The 15,240-nt window shown below is 41.6% G+C and overlaps 1 protein-coding gene across 13 annotated transcripts in view; it reads left to right on the top strand.

Moving 5' to 3' along the window:
- AKAP13 (A-kinase anchoring protein 13) overlaps positions 1–15,240 on the top strand; it is a 317,159-nt gene that overhangs the window by 43,924 nt on the left and 257,995 nt on the right. The window lies entirely within an intron of this gene.

Here is a 15,240-nt window from a genome sequence, read left to right as displayed (position 1 = left end):
TTGATTTTCCTCTAACCTTTTTCTCGCATTTATGTAGTTTTAAAAACACATAGTTGAGATGAGATTATATATACAAATTCCTGCTTTTTAAATTTAGTAATGCATTCTCATGTTATACACGTTTTTGAATATTAAGGGATAGCCTTATTCTTTGGAGCTACCAAATGTAACTAATTCTCCATTAGTGGACGTCAAGTTTTCCTCTCAATTCCATCATTATTTCCTCATGACAAAATCAAAGTACTGCGTTAAAGTCTGAACATTTTCAAGTTTCTTTATACTTATAAATTTGTTAAATTTTATACAAAATGCTTATGACCATTTGATATTTTGTGCCCATCATCTGAATATAGGGTGTTTGTTTTGCCCCATCTTTGTCAGCAGTGGGCACTTTGGCTTTCCTACTCCTTGATTTATAGGTGGAGAAATGCGATGAGATGATACCTTTCTAAAAATGTGATGACTGCTTGTCAATCCTTAAGCTCCTTGGCCTTCACTTTGGTCTGGACCCAATCATGGGGACCTCTTGATCACCGCTTCGTATTATTAGCTAAGTTTCCTAAACACACAAGTGTTTGTGTGACCAGGTCTGGAGTGGATTCATGAAAACCAGATTGTCACTGAATAGTTAAGTAAGCATTTGGAAATTCCCTGAAAAGGAAAAAAGAACACCCAGCAATGCTATCCATGTTTATGGTATTCTCTGCCTGTCCTTTATATATTTAGCAACGTACATTGGCTGAACCAGTTTGTGCATCCAGAAGAACCAGTCCAGATGCATCTTCCCTTCCCTCCATCAAAGCAGAGACCTCGGTCATCTCCTGCCTGTTGCCTTTTCTTTTGACTATGACTAGCAAGTTCTCAGCTGCCTTCTAAGTTACAGACTTGTTCATACAACAACTTAAGCTCCATATTTATTGGGCATACATATATCTGTTTTATAGGGGAGACTTTTTCTTAATGTAGATTTCTCTTTCTCTGGAATTTATTCATGTGTTCTGAAACGCTGCTGTTGTAACTGACTATATTATAAACTTGGGGAATCCCAGGAGGGACCGACTTTGGCACTGGAGAGAGAGAGAGAGAGAGTGCGCCGATGCAAAATCAAAATCTTAAAAAGGCAGCTGTTGTACAGATAACAGAGCTTTCTTCTTCTCTGTTCATCAGTAGAAATTGTTTTATCTGGTATTGCATGGGTGAATCTTTCCTTGAATTAACCAGTTTTCATTTACCTTGAGGCCAGTCAGCTACCAACAAGGGAGGGGGAGATTCAAAGCAGTCAGAGAGATGCCAACAGGGTGGTGCATTGAAGCTCTCACACACTCTTGTTCTTAGGATGCCTCCTTCGTCAGAGCCACCCCCAGTTTCTTGTGTCATATATGCGATCTGAAGAAGTTGAGTTACCCCTTTTCCTAGGGTGACACTTACGTTCATGTCTGTGATCCATTTTGGGATTAATTTTTGCTGTGGAGTGAGGTGAGAGTTTAAGTTCGTTTTTGTTTGTTTTTTTCACCCATGGATATCCCCTCCTAGTGCCCTTTGTTGAAGGCTCTTATTAAAAGTTCTTTCCGTTAAGCCCTGTTTCTGCATTGCCCTCTTGGATTTGCTGATGAGCAGAAGGTTTCCTTTTGGACTGAGCTGGGGGAAGAAGGGAAGGGGTTTGTGTTGAGTCTTGCTCTTATTGTAGGGTGGTCTCCTATCATAGTTTGCTTTGCTTTGATTCTGATTCTATTAAGAAGACATTTACAGAGTCTTTGTAAACAGTGAATAGAGTTTTAGCCAGCTTGGCTTTAGTTAAGATGCTTTGTTATCCCCTTCGTCTGAGGGTGATTATGAAATCTTATTTTAACAATTTGGGTCAGATAAGCCTAGGATAGAATAAGCTAACTTGAACATTTGTTAAAAATAGTTCTAACATGAAACTGATGAAACCCATCTTAAAACGTTTTCTTTTCTTTTTCCAGTTATTTCTAACTATAAAAGTAAAACATGGGGGCGCCTGGGTGACTCAGTCGTTTACACGTCCAACTCTTGGTTTCAGCTCAGGTCATGATCTCTCAGGGTTGTGAGACGGAGCCCTGCATCAGGCTCCATGCTCAGAGGAGAGTCTGCTTGAGATTCTCCCTCTCTCTCCCCCTCTGCCCCTCTCCCCACACTCTCTCTCTCTTAAATAAATCTTAAAAAAAAAAAAAAAAAATAAAACATGTTTATTACGGAAACTTTTGGAAGTTACCAAAGAATAAAGAAAAGCGTTTCTTTCCCCATCACTGCCATCCTGATTTTGGCATGGCAGCACTCTTAATTTTGTGTGATTGGTCTGTAGACTCTGGACAGCATAGTTGGAACAATATTTCGATCTGCTGATGGGTTCAGGCCTGTTTACTTGCATTTGTCATGGAAGGGGAAAAGATTAGGAGCTGGTATTTGAAGAGCATCTATTAGCCAGGCCTTGTACTTCACAAAGCTCTGTGAAGTATTAAAATCATAATTAAAATAGTAATGAGAACTTTTTATAAGGTCTCTTTTTAAAGATTGTATTTATATATTTGAGAGAGAGCGAGCATGAGTGAGGGCAGAGGGAGAGGGACAAGTAGACTTCCTGGATGAGCGGGGAGCCCAACATGAGGCTCAGTCCTGGGACCTGAGCTGAAGGCAGATGCTTAACCAGCTGAGCCACCCAGGCGCCCCAAAAATAGTATTGAGAATTGATTCCCTGTCTGCATTCTTCCTACCTCCCCTTTCTCTTTTATAGTCTTAGTTAAATAATTTGCCCAGTGTCATTTAGGTAGTATGTGATAGATCTGAAAACTAGAAGAAAAACTTAAGTATCTTTCGGTTCAAATCATAAGCTGTATTTTCTTTCATGGTTTGGAAGGCTTTACAAGAAAGGATGCGGTAGCTCTCTTTTTCTTTCTTTCCTGGCTCATGTGGTCTCCCTTTTATTCTCTACCAGAATTAGAAGTTCCAAGATCCCCTTATGGCCTGCTCAAATTAAGGCTCGTTTCTCTTCTCCTTTCTGTGCTGTGCTTTCAACTTTGAGAGCCTTAGTTCTGACTTTGGTATTTATTAGTTGACTAGAAAGATGAGGAGAGAGCTGGGATTTTTTTTTAACATGAAAATTCCTTGAACTGGATTGATTGAATTTATTTTGTATTACCTAATAAGTAGCTGTGGATTACCCTGGCAAGCCACTCAGTTTCTTCATCTGTAAAATGGACTAGCTTACTCAACAAAGATCCTTCTAGGATTTGTCAGCATTCCTAATTTCTCATGTTAGTGGAACCATGAAATATGTTTCTGGTGATGTGGTCGGGAGTACCTATCATCAGGACCTCTGTCTTCCCCTGAGTGTCCTTAAATCTCACCTCATCACACTGTGTGCGTTTGAGTAAATGGTTAAGAACATCAATTGTAGCATACTCTTCTTTTAAATGTAAACAAGGTGTGTATGTGTATGATATTTGTGATCTTGGAGCTCAGTCCTCCATTTAGGAGAGGTTTATGATGGTCAGGGCCTTCTTGACAGCCAGGATTTCCCATTGACATCCTCACTTTATCAAATAGCATAATTTATTCTAATCTGTTGCTTATGTCATTGCCATAGTATCCTGTCTGGAAGCAGAAAGGTGGTTGATATGTTTGTATAGGAATCCAGGTTTTTTTTCCCCCTTCATTGACGTTTGTCAGCAGAAATTTTTTTCATCGTGGTTCAGGCTAAGGCTTGAAGTATAATTGAGTGCGGAGGGAGGTGGCATGTTTGGACTCTGGACAGTTAAAGGCAGAGTTCTTTGTATTAACCTACTCTGTTAATCACTAAACTATTTTGTTTAGTGATTTAGGGCTTTACACTTAAGCCAACTACTTATATAAATTGTATTTATTCCAGACAAATGTTCTTTTGGGACCGAACATTAGAACTCAGGCTAGAGCGGAGCATCTTACTGTTACGTTAGGCTCATGGAAACAAACAGTAGAACAGAAAACAACCAAGGGTCACGGCTTCCCACAGTCATCTTACCATATTTGGACCAGTGAATCAGGACAAAAATGACAAAAGGTGGCTTAGTAGGTGTGGAAAAGAAATCCTAAAGGAAATAAAAAGTGAATTATTTTCATTTCTCTTATTCTGGTGCCAGTGAACCTTTGATTTGGTTGCAGAAGAAATCCACATGGGAGTAAGAAGTTGTTTAGAGTAAAATCTTTACTTTGTGTTGACTGTCATTTTGCTTTTCACATGTTCAGGAAAATTGGAAAGAAAAGCATTAGTGGTTGAATAAAATACCAGCAAACAAAACAGTCCTTCTAGGATGTCTAGGAGGGAGTACAGAATCCATTTTAATCTTTTTCAGAAGATTTGTGGGAAAGGGATTACAATTTAGTTACAGTTTAGTGAGGCCAACCTTGGGATTCTAACAGCACTTCCTGGTTGAGGGGATTTTTTTCTCAGTGGCTTTCTGCTTTCCATTTTGGACCTCTTCTCTCCTGGAGGCTTTCTCTCCCAGCCCCTTTGCCCTGAGGTATTCTGTTACCACAGAAGACGGTAACTCTTCATATGGTACAATCATCATAGCTGTTTTAAAACCTGTTTTACAGCCAAGGAAATTAAGGTAGAGAGAAATTGCATGGGGTCACGCATATTGTTTTTCCATTTAATGTCTGTCTGCTCTTAAAGTGTTTAAGACTTTGCTCTACTCTTCCTCCTTCTTCCCCCTCATCCTCCAGATGCTTGCTCAGTCGGAAAGCCCTTTATCCTCTGATCTCTGATAAGTTATCTGAGCAAAATAGTTCTTTGGAATGAATCTCCTTGGGGTTATTACTCAGATTTTTAAAATATGGTGGATAATTTTAATGAATATTTGGTTAGCACGGCATGCAGGTGGTCCCTTGTTTTTGAGGCCCCTACAATACCAAAGAAATGGTGAACAGCTTGGCACCTCGCCACTGAAAGGCACTTTGTCTCTATGTTTCTGGAGCTCACAGTGGGAGCAGTAGGCTCTGATGGCCCCCCTGAGAGTCAGCCTGGGAGAAGACTGGTATGTTCTAATTTTGAAGACAGAGAAGTAAACTGATAATATGTTAAGATTATAGTGATCATTGTTGCAGAAACCATTTTAGTGATTGTCCGTGCGAGAAGTTTGTTTGGGATATTCTCCGTGCGAGAAATTTGTTTGGGATACTCTGTGTCCTGATATGTGACTTAATTCTGTCTTCTTATCTGCTTGTCATACTATGGAATTAATTTATATAGCTGTGTGCTCTGATGAGAATTCATTTAATTACATCTTCCTTTGCGTTCCCATAGTGCTGTGATTTACCTTTATTACAGTACTTGTAGACTGGCTTGGGGAAAAAGATACCATCAACTGTGAAAGAAGTCAGGCCATAATTAAATTAATGAAATTCAATCAGTTAATTAAATTAAGGCAGTAATGGGGAGAGCCAAAAATTATTCACATTGGTCTCATTGTAATGGTACTGTACTTGCAGTTTTTCCTTCTAATTATTTTGACTTTAGTTGTGGAAGTGCCAGGATTAGCGAGCAGCCTGGTGACGGCCGCAGGTCATCAACATTGGGGTAGACAGTAGGTTGGGGCTAGGGAGTGTGGCCTTATTGTGGAGAAAGAGAAAGCAAAGGGCCCTTGGAAGGATTTGAGCAGAGAATTGACACACAAATTGTATCCCAGTTGTGGGGGAGTTGAACCTCGAAATGATGAGGGGGACAGCTCCTGCCCGGAAGCAGGGAGAACAGTACAGAAGCCATAGTCCAAGGGAGAGGCTGAGGACTTGGGGCCATGGGGATGGGTAAGGGGTCATCGTGGGGGTAAACTAAATGGGGTTTGTTGAGATACAGGTTGGGCGGGGAGGGACAAGGGAAGAGTTTGCTTGAGAGCCTGAAGTGAGACCATTAATGAGGATGAAGGGCAGAGAGGGACAGTACAGAAGATTGGTTTGGTGGGGAACATCCACAGGGGATAGGATGGCTGGTGGGCAGTTAGGGTATGGAGCTCAGGAAGGAAGCTAGAGCTCCACACAGTCGATGCCAAGGGCAATCCGCATGTAAGAGATTGTGGAAGCCGAGGGAATGGAATGGAGAAGGAACTGTCGGACGTGAGGGCTATCCAGAGCCAAGTTGCCTAGGTTGTCTGGCCAGGCCAACGTGTCTTTTCTTCCCGCCACTTCACCCAGCCCTTCCTGAAGTTGATGAGCAAAACTAATGGGCAAAAATTGATTTGCGGTTCTTTCTCCTCTCCTTTTTCCTTGCTCTGGCTTTGGCGGAAGTTGAACGGTTTGTGCACCTTTCGGTGGTAGATGAGGTAGGAAGCGTCGCCACAGCCGTGAAGAGATTTTGGACCTTTTGTCTCTCATCCTCCCTCGTTCTGCTCGTCTGTGTGGGTGCCGCCGTCAGTGCCCCAACGTGGGCTGTATTGCAGCTTGAAGATGAGCTGCCGTTCAGTGAACTTTTAATTTCCAGTCCTCCAGCCAGTTGCTATAATGATTAGAAATGTTCAGAGGCGTCAAATAAATAAAATGTTTTTATGTTGGAAAAACCTGCCTCGGCAGCGTGTGGGAGGTGGGGGGAGAGGAATTGGATCCTCAGGGTTTGAGTCCCATTCAGTTCTGTCACCAAATAAGTCACTTCCTTACTTCTTAGGTTCGTTCTCCTTTTCTGTAAGATAAAAGGGATGGAACTGTATTAGCAACATTTCCTTTTAGCTTTGATACTGTCATTCCTAGAAAGAGGTCTCAAAAGGTTAAGTTTATCTGTGTAGAAAACAAAGAAGGGCATTTAAACATGAAAGTAAAATGATTGGTGTTTTAACAGTTTTATGAGAGAATGCCATTAATTTGATTATTTAGTGCAGGAGAGAAGATAGTTTGGGGAGAGAGGTGTAGTGCTGGAGGCAGAAACCCAGCATGTGACACTTGGCATCCTGTGGTGTTTTGGGGGGACTATGCTTAGTATTTTGTCCTGTGCTTCTGTGAAGTGTGCCTTCTGAACCGGAATGTGTGGTCGTCACTAGCCTTTAGCTAAGTTTTAGAGTAGTTTTCATGAAAACTCTTCTGTTGCTTAGCTAGAATTTTTCAGAAAATGGACCCCCATAAGGAAATCATTTAGATAGGGCTCCTAGCAGTGTGTGCACTCATGGGTTCGTTAGTATTTGGAAATCCACTGCGTGGCTCTCCTCGAGCTGTGGGGGAAGACAGGCATACACGAATTCCCGATCCTCTCCTTGACGTTCTCAGTACACCGCACCACTGCCCGTCTCCACGTGCAAGGCAGAAATCTAGAAATCGTCCTTTATGGCCCCTTTGTGTTACCCCCATATTCATTACATTTGTCCACAAATTTTGTTGAGTTTAGCATCCTGTTATCTGTTGCCTACCCCCTTCTTTCTTTCTTCATCGCTCACCTGAGCCCGAGCTCTGTCCCCTTACCTGAGTTCTTGCCACAGCTTTCTGCCTGGCATCCCTGTATCCAGCACCGCCGGCCGCCTTTCGCTCTGTTGTCCAGTATATAAACAAGGGATCCTTTTCTAATCATGACCCTTACTTGTAAAATAAAGACCAGAAGAGTTAATGGGGTCTAGGAGGCTCTCAGTGGTCTGGCTCCTACTCTTTTCCACCTTCATTTCGAACAGTATTCCCTCCTGTTCTCTTTGCATTTGTTTTCTTTTAATCCTTCCTATTCACCTACTTTGTTAGGGTCTTTGTACCTCAAGGATTCTTCTCTTTGACTATTATTTCTCAGCTCTCAGCTCAGATAGTGGCTTTCTTGGGGGGAAGCTTTTCCTTGACTTCCCCAAGCAGGTAAAATCTCCCTGCTCTTTGTTTTCATAATACCACCTCATCGTAATGTTGTTACAGTTTTCTGTTTATTAGTGTGCTGACTTGATTTTGTCCTTCACTAGACTGTAAGCCCTCTGAGAGTGCAGGGTAAACCCTCAGAGGACTCCGCATTGTCTCCGCAGTACCCTGTATGGCTCCTAGCATGTAGCACGAGCTCTGTGATTGTATGTTGAGTGAATGTGAGAGCTTTAGGTACTTAGAGGTCACAGAAGAGGCATTCTGGTATGTATAAAGTACAAAATTGTGTGGCCTGGATAGAAATAACCATAATTCTGTAATGAACACAGAGAAGGGGAGTTGGGGGCTAATGTAGACTGATGACCTCAGACAGTGGGCCTTATGCTTAATCTGTGGGTCGGATAATGCTGTTGTAGACTGTGGAAGTTGGTCCGTACCCTTGCAAATGGAAGTTAGGTAAATGAGATTTTCTTTTTGTTTTGGAGCAAAGTCAGTGCCAAATCAAACAACATGTGGGAAGACTTGAGCCATAGTTTCCGTGACTTCATTGGGTTTTGGTGTACTACTTGACAGGACTTAATGTTCTTTATCCTGCTTTCTGAACTTCAAGGAAGGAATGGGGAGTGGGTTAGGCCAGAAAAGTAAATGTGTAGTCATAAAAGGACAGAACCTCTGATTTACTTTTTTAAATAATAGATTTGTTTAAAAAAATAAGAATTCTTCAATAAGATGGAAAGGATATGGACTTGGGTTTGATTCTTAACTCTGATTTTTTTTAAGGCTTTATTGAGATATAATTTACATACCAAATAATTTATCTGTTTAAAGTGTACAATTTAGTGGCTTTTAGGATATTCAGAGTTGTGCAGTGATGACCCACAGTCAATTCTAGAATATTTTCCTCACCCCAAAAGGAAACCCTACACCCCCTGAGCTCTCAGCCTGTTCTCATATTTAATAACCGTTTTGTCTTGAATAACTCACCTAAGCTCTCTGAAGTTCATTTCCCTTTTCTCCTTTTGTCTCTTAACAGCTATCAAGAAATTGAGCCAGACTATCCCCTTCTTTGACCTGAAAACCCTAATTCATCTTATTGACAGAGGAGTGATTATTGGTTACCAAAAGTCACAGGTCTCTTTCTGCATATGCTGATAAGATAGGTTTCTTGTATCCATTTGGATGTTGACAGAAACCTGGAGGATTTATTTATACCCATATATAATTTCATCTTGGCACCTGGGGCACCTCATGTACATCCTTGCTACATTTTTCTTAGCCTTTCAGGGTTTTTGGATACTCAGTCTTCCTCCCTCCCTCCCTCCTTCCCAAATTTATGGCTCTGAGATCCAGAGTCATGCTCCACTGACTGAGCTAGCCAGGTGCCCCTGGATCCTCAGTCTTACTTTCAGTATATTAGTATTCTTAATGAACCTCAGATAGTCTGTATATTTGATCATTTTATTGTTGGATTTTTCAAGATCTTGGTAAAAGTGTTCATCAGATTTGGAACGAGTGTGTAGGGTGGGGAAGAGTTGTAGGTGCCTATAATAGAGACCTTGTTTCTTACAGATATTCATCAGTTACTCATTTTGCTTTCTTGTTGAAACCATGATAGGATTGAGGATGGCCGCAGTGGGGAATGGGGCATATTTACCCCCCTTCCACAGCGCTTCCCCAAATTCCTAGGAAAACAAACAACATGCGTTACCCTAGAAGTACAGACAGCGGCATGTGCTGGGGGAGGGAGAATTTTAGTCATACCGTGCTTGAATCTGAGGCTACCACCTCCTCTTAAACCATGTTTCTTTTCTTTTCTTTTTTTTTTTTGAGATTTTATTTATTTATCAGAGAGAGACTCAGTGAGAGAGAGCACACAAGCAGGGGGAGTGAGAGAGGGAGAAGCAGGCTTCCCACGGAGCAGGGAACCCGATGCGGGGCTCAATCCCAGGACCCTGGGATCATGACCTGAGCCAAAGGCAGACGCTTAACGACTGAGCCACCCAGGCACCCCTTAAACCACGTTTCTTTACTTCCTTCACAGCAATATCATGGGAGATTTAGACAGGTGTTCTCTTGAAATCGACATATTCTCAATCCCTTGGAGTGAAAAAGTTACTTAAAAACAAAAAAGAAAGAAAGAGCTCTGTCTTGGAATGTCTTATTCATGGATGAATGCTGGGTTTTTAGATTATTTCCTTTTGGAAGGCTCACAAAGCATTCTTTTAACCATTTGTGGCTGATGTTGGCATAGAACTCAATAGATCACAGTTGATGGAATCTACTCTCTTAACTGCAAATTGCTATTGTCCCTTTATATTCTTCTGTCTCTTTTATGCCTACATAATTTTTTGGGACTCAGGAAGTACATTTCTTTCTGGCCTGGGACAAACTCCTTTAAGTCAGAAACTCTTGACAGAGTTTTCCAGGTCTTGGGCTGTTAATTTTTGCTTTGCTGTTATTCATTCTACATCATGTAGTCTGAAGTTCATTCTCCTTGGAGAAAAGGAGGAAATAAAACAGATAAGGGACTCTTTTATGTACTTCTTTTTGTATACTACCATCCTGAGTAGTAGGTCTTAGATCTTCCGTATTTGTCTTGCCTCAAACATAGAAAACCAGAAAAGCCCTTTTTGTAGTGCATGGCATTTTTCCAAGCTTCAGGTCATTTGGAGAGCAAAGAAGCATACACTTTCTGCTTTTATATTCTAAACTGTTGTAAGATCGTCCTTCTTGTTGTAAGCAAGATCAGAACTGTTTAATTGTTTAGTCACACGGATATATATACACTGAACATTTTAGTTAAACAGGCCTTTCTGCTTTGAGTTGGCGATGACTGTTCATAAGGTGTTAGAGATGACAACCAATTTTGACCACTCCTCCGTAACCAGAAGCCAGATACTAAGGACTATATACTACCTCAGAGTCTGCAGGAGACTCGCTGTCCGCACTTTCCATTTTCTGATAGCTCAGCTAGCAGCTCTCCAACCTGGCCTGGGTCTAGTCCACTCATGCAGAGCTCTTCGCTCTGAGCTCTCATTGAGCTCATGAACCTTCCCCAGAAGTTCCATGAGGTTATGGATTCCGGGGAGATATTTCTAAGTTTGTTTGATACTGTCACAATAATGGCAATAATTTATTATCTCTGGTGCGCCAGGCCTGATTGTAGCTAAGGATTCTACTTACGTTTTCTTGCTTAATCCTCCCAACAGTGTTGTAAGAAAAGTATGATCCCTTTTTTACTGACCAGGGACCTGAGGCTCAGAGAGGTTAAGTGAATTGCTCCAGACCTCATGGAAGGAGTCTATTCTATATCTGCATTCTTTGTCAGTCCTTAGAAGTAACTTCTCTAAAATAAGAAAGTAAGAGGCATACCAAAGTTCTAACCTCAGTCCAGTTGACCTCGAAAGTGAATGCCTGTTCTCACCACTGTTGAGGGCCTGCTGTGGTGTGGGACCATGCCAGGTGCTTTGGAGGATATGAAATTGAAGGAAAGCTATTCTTGGCTTTGCAAGACTTTTTTAAAAATAAGGGTTAGGGGACCCATTGAAGGTTTTTCATTTATTTTTTTTTTTGAAGAGAGGATCTGCTGTTCTTTTGGGAAGCACGAGGTTGAATCTGCTCATCAGTGCGCAGCGTTGGAGCCGTGGTAGAAGTGGGTAGAGATTCTGTGTGTCAGCTCTGTGCTCCATAGTTGTAGCGCCTGGCTCCTTGCAGTGGTCTGTAAGTCACTGCCTGTGGGCACACCTGTTTCCTTAGGCCTTTTCCTCTGTAGACATCTGTTGCCTGGTGACAAACAAACGGATTTGCCTTTATTTTAGGTTCTTCCATTTATTGTATCTGTCTTCACATAGAGAGCTCCAACCCTTATTGGAGGGTGATGCTGAGCTGTGACTGCATTGGTAAAGTGTAGTGAATTCCTTTTTTGACGTTCCTAAGCCAGAATATCATGAAAAGAGTTTGAATGTTGGCTGAATAGAAGCAGGTCCCGTCAGGGGATGAAGCATATGCCTTAAACTGTGGTGAAAAAAACAAAAAACTAACTCTTAAGTATTCTTTAAAAGTATCTCCTTTATTCTGTTTTGTTTTGTTTTGTTTTGTTTTTTGGAATATGCTCATGATGGGAATTTGGAAATATGTAGAACACAGCTCATTAAGGAAATTTTAGAATATGAAGTAGAAAAATAAAAATTAGCCATATTCTCACCTTCTAGGAATAATCATTGAATATTTGGGTGATCTATACATGAATGGGGCAGCCAAGCTAAGGCTTCAACTGAATGCTGATTGGAGCTGCCATCTAAGAGGCAGAAGTTGGACATCTTAGTTCAGCTAACTGCCTGCTAAAACAAACATCAAGATTTTTTTCGGAGGATAGAACAATCCAATGTTGCCACAATGTCCAGGGTACAATCTAAAATTCCTCAAAATATGAAGAAGCAGGCACCTGGGTCGTAGTGCAGTTGGCTAAGTGTCGGACTCTTGGTTTCGGCTCATGTCATGGCCCTCAAGGTTGTGAGATCAAGTCCCGTGTGGGGATCCACACTCAGCATGGAGTCTGCTTAAGACTCTGTCCCTTCTCCCTTTCCCTCTGCACCTGTGTGCACTTTCTCTCTCAAGTAAATAAACAAACAAATCTTAAAAAAAATAGGAAGAAACAGGAAAACATGACCCATTCTCAAGAGAAGTATAATCAATGGAGATTGATTCAAAGATGACTCAGATGTTGGATTTAGTGGGTAAAGATTTAAAAGCAGCTATTATTACTATTCTCAGTTATGTACAGGGAGACTTACTTGTAATGAAATGTTACAAAATCAGTGCAGAAACAGAAACTGCAAAAAAAAAAAAAATACCTGAAATAAAAATTTTCCAGGATAAGTTTAACAGAACAGAGATAACAGTAAAGAATCACTGAACTTTTAGATCAATAAGAATGATCTAATCAGAAGAACAGAGAAGAGATTGAAACAAAAATGAACAGACCGTCAGAGACCTGGGGGACAGTTTAAGAAATGTCTATACTATGCATGTAATTGAAGTTCCAGAAAGAGAAGAGAGGCAGAATGGGATAGAAAAAATGACTTGAAGGAACAGGGATACACATTTCCCAAATGCAATGAGAGAATTAAGTAAAACTTATTAGTGTTTGATACTGTTTATAAGAAGAAGGCGGTAAAAAAGGGTGGGGGGCATAGAGCCTAGGAAGAACCATGGCTTGATTGCTCTACTCCCCCCCCCCCCCCCGATGTCTGGTCTTAAAAGCCTGACTGATTTCAATCCCTACTGGCGTGTTCCTTTCTGGGTCTTACAAATCCACGCTGTTAGGCCATCAGTAGATTAAGTTGCAGCCAAGACTAAATTGTGCAAAATGGTAGAATATGGTGGGTTTTTTGAACTATGCCAGGGCTGGTTTCCTTTGGAGGTCTGCAGTGAACACTGGGTCTTTTTGTGTGCACTGCTTTTCCCTCTGTCTTTCTTCTTTCCTTTCCTGCTGCCCTCTTCTTGTTTCTGAGAAAGGGCAGAAAGACTGGTACATTTCATCTGGACTGGCTACATCAAAGGCAGTGAGTTCTGTTGGTATCAGAGTCAGCTTTGGCAGAGAGCAACCTCTGGGGAGGCTTTTGTTGGGTCTTTACTAGATGATGATGCTGGTGGCAGAGCTAGGAGTCATTGGTAATGAGTTGTCGTTAAGCCTTGATTGAAATGTGGAAGCCAAATTCCTGTGATTCTGACCTTAACCTTTTTAGAAATGCATGCTTGCACACCCAGCTAGTATGCGCTGGTAAGGCCATCATGATTGTTAAAAGTTTGAAATCCTGCCCCAAGCCCCTGTTCCCATTTGCTCTGGCTGCCCTTGGACTTGCCCTAGGACAGTCCCTTCCCTTCTAACAGGGCCCCTGTGACCCAGCAACCAGAAGGTTAAAGTCGGTGCCTCTGCCTATTAGGTTTTTTTTTTTTTTTTTTTTTAAGATTTTACTTATTTATTTAACAGATAGAGACATAGCGAGAGAGGGAACACAAGCAGGGGGAGTGGGAGAGGGAGAAGCAGGCTTCCCGCCGAGCAGGGAGCCCTATGTGGGGCTCCATCCCAGGACCCTGGGATCATAACCCAAGCCAAAGGCAGACGCTTAACGACTGAGCCACCCAGGCGCCTCCTGCCTATTAGGTTTTATCAGACCAGTGACTCCCCTGTTTATAAATATTCACATGTCTCCCTTGCCTGTGTGTCCTGCATAGGTGTTAGAAATCTAGTTACAGATTTTGGGAGGTGGTATAGTCTTGGATTAACAAAGAAAGAGCTTTGGAGTCCTACTGATTCCAAAGTCTGCCACTTCTGATCCCGGTGTCTTTAGACAAGTCTTTGTACCCTGATGTTCATTTTCCTGTAGAATAGGGATAATGCCTATTTCTCAAGAGTTTTTGAAGCTTAGAAGAATCTGTGTCTAATAATAAGCTTTCCACATGAATATGTATTCCTTTGATTTCCTTTGGGTTTCATCATAGCTAATTACTCTAGGTCATTTCCCATTTTATACATCTTCGTGTAATTCTGTTTTAAGGAATTAGTTTCACAGAGGGAGTTCAAAACTGGTAGCTTTTTACTTATCCATCGTTTTCTTAAACTGAACGGTATTTATTGATGTCTAGGCATGTATTTTTAACCTTGTTCTGTACCTGTGTATAGATATGTCGTCTGTACTGTAGTAGACCAGAGGTCTTTAAAAGCAAAATATTTGCACTTTAGTACTTTCCGCCTCCTATTGGTCTTCCTCGTCTTATTTTGTAACAATGCGCCTTACTAATGAGAGACACAGAGTACGTTGTATTGGTGACAGTGATGACTTGAATAAACTTTTGAAACACCGTGAAAACTTTTAAAATTTATACTCGGTTGGCAAGCTGTAGAATCTTGGCATTAAGAAAAACTTAAAGATCCTTTAATCTAAAGATCCTTGGACCTTTTCTCCTGCTTAAACCTTTCTAGTTTCATCAGTTCTTACTTTTTAAAACACAGTTTTCATGGGGCACCTGGCTGGCTCTGTAGAGTGGGTGACTCTTGATCCTGGGGTCATGAGTTCAAGCCCCACATTGAGCATAGAGTTGACTTAAAAAAAAAAAAAAAACTCACCACCACAACATGGTTTTCATTTCTCTTACCACCCCCTTTACTTTGGGCCCAAACTTTTTTTTTTTTTTTTAAAGATTTTATTTATTTATTTGAGAGAGAATGAGAGACAGAGAGCACGAGAGGGGAGAGGGTCAGAGGGAGAAGCAGACTCCCCGCTGAGCAGGGAGCCCGACGTGGGACTCGATCCCGGGACTCCAGGTTCATGACCCGAGCCGAAGGCAGTCGCCCAACCAACCGAGCCACCCAGGCGCCCCTGTGCCCAAACTTTATTGTCTGTGTCTATCTTGGTGGGGTTCTCAGAATGG

The sequence above is a fragment of the Callorhinus ursinus genome, unplaced genomic scaffold, assembly GCF_003265705.2.
Source record: "Callorhinus ursinus isolate GAN/ISIS: 27379988/994484 unplaced genomic scaffold, GSC_fseal_2.0 scaffold45, whole genome shotgun sequence".
Classification (NCBI taxonomy): domain Eukaryota; kingdom Metazoa; phylum Chordata; class Mammalia; order Carnivora; family Otariidae; genus Callorhinus; species Callorhinus ursinus.
This window is presented reverse-complemented; position numbering and strand designations above follow the sequence as displayed.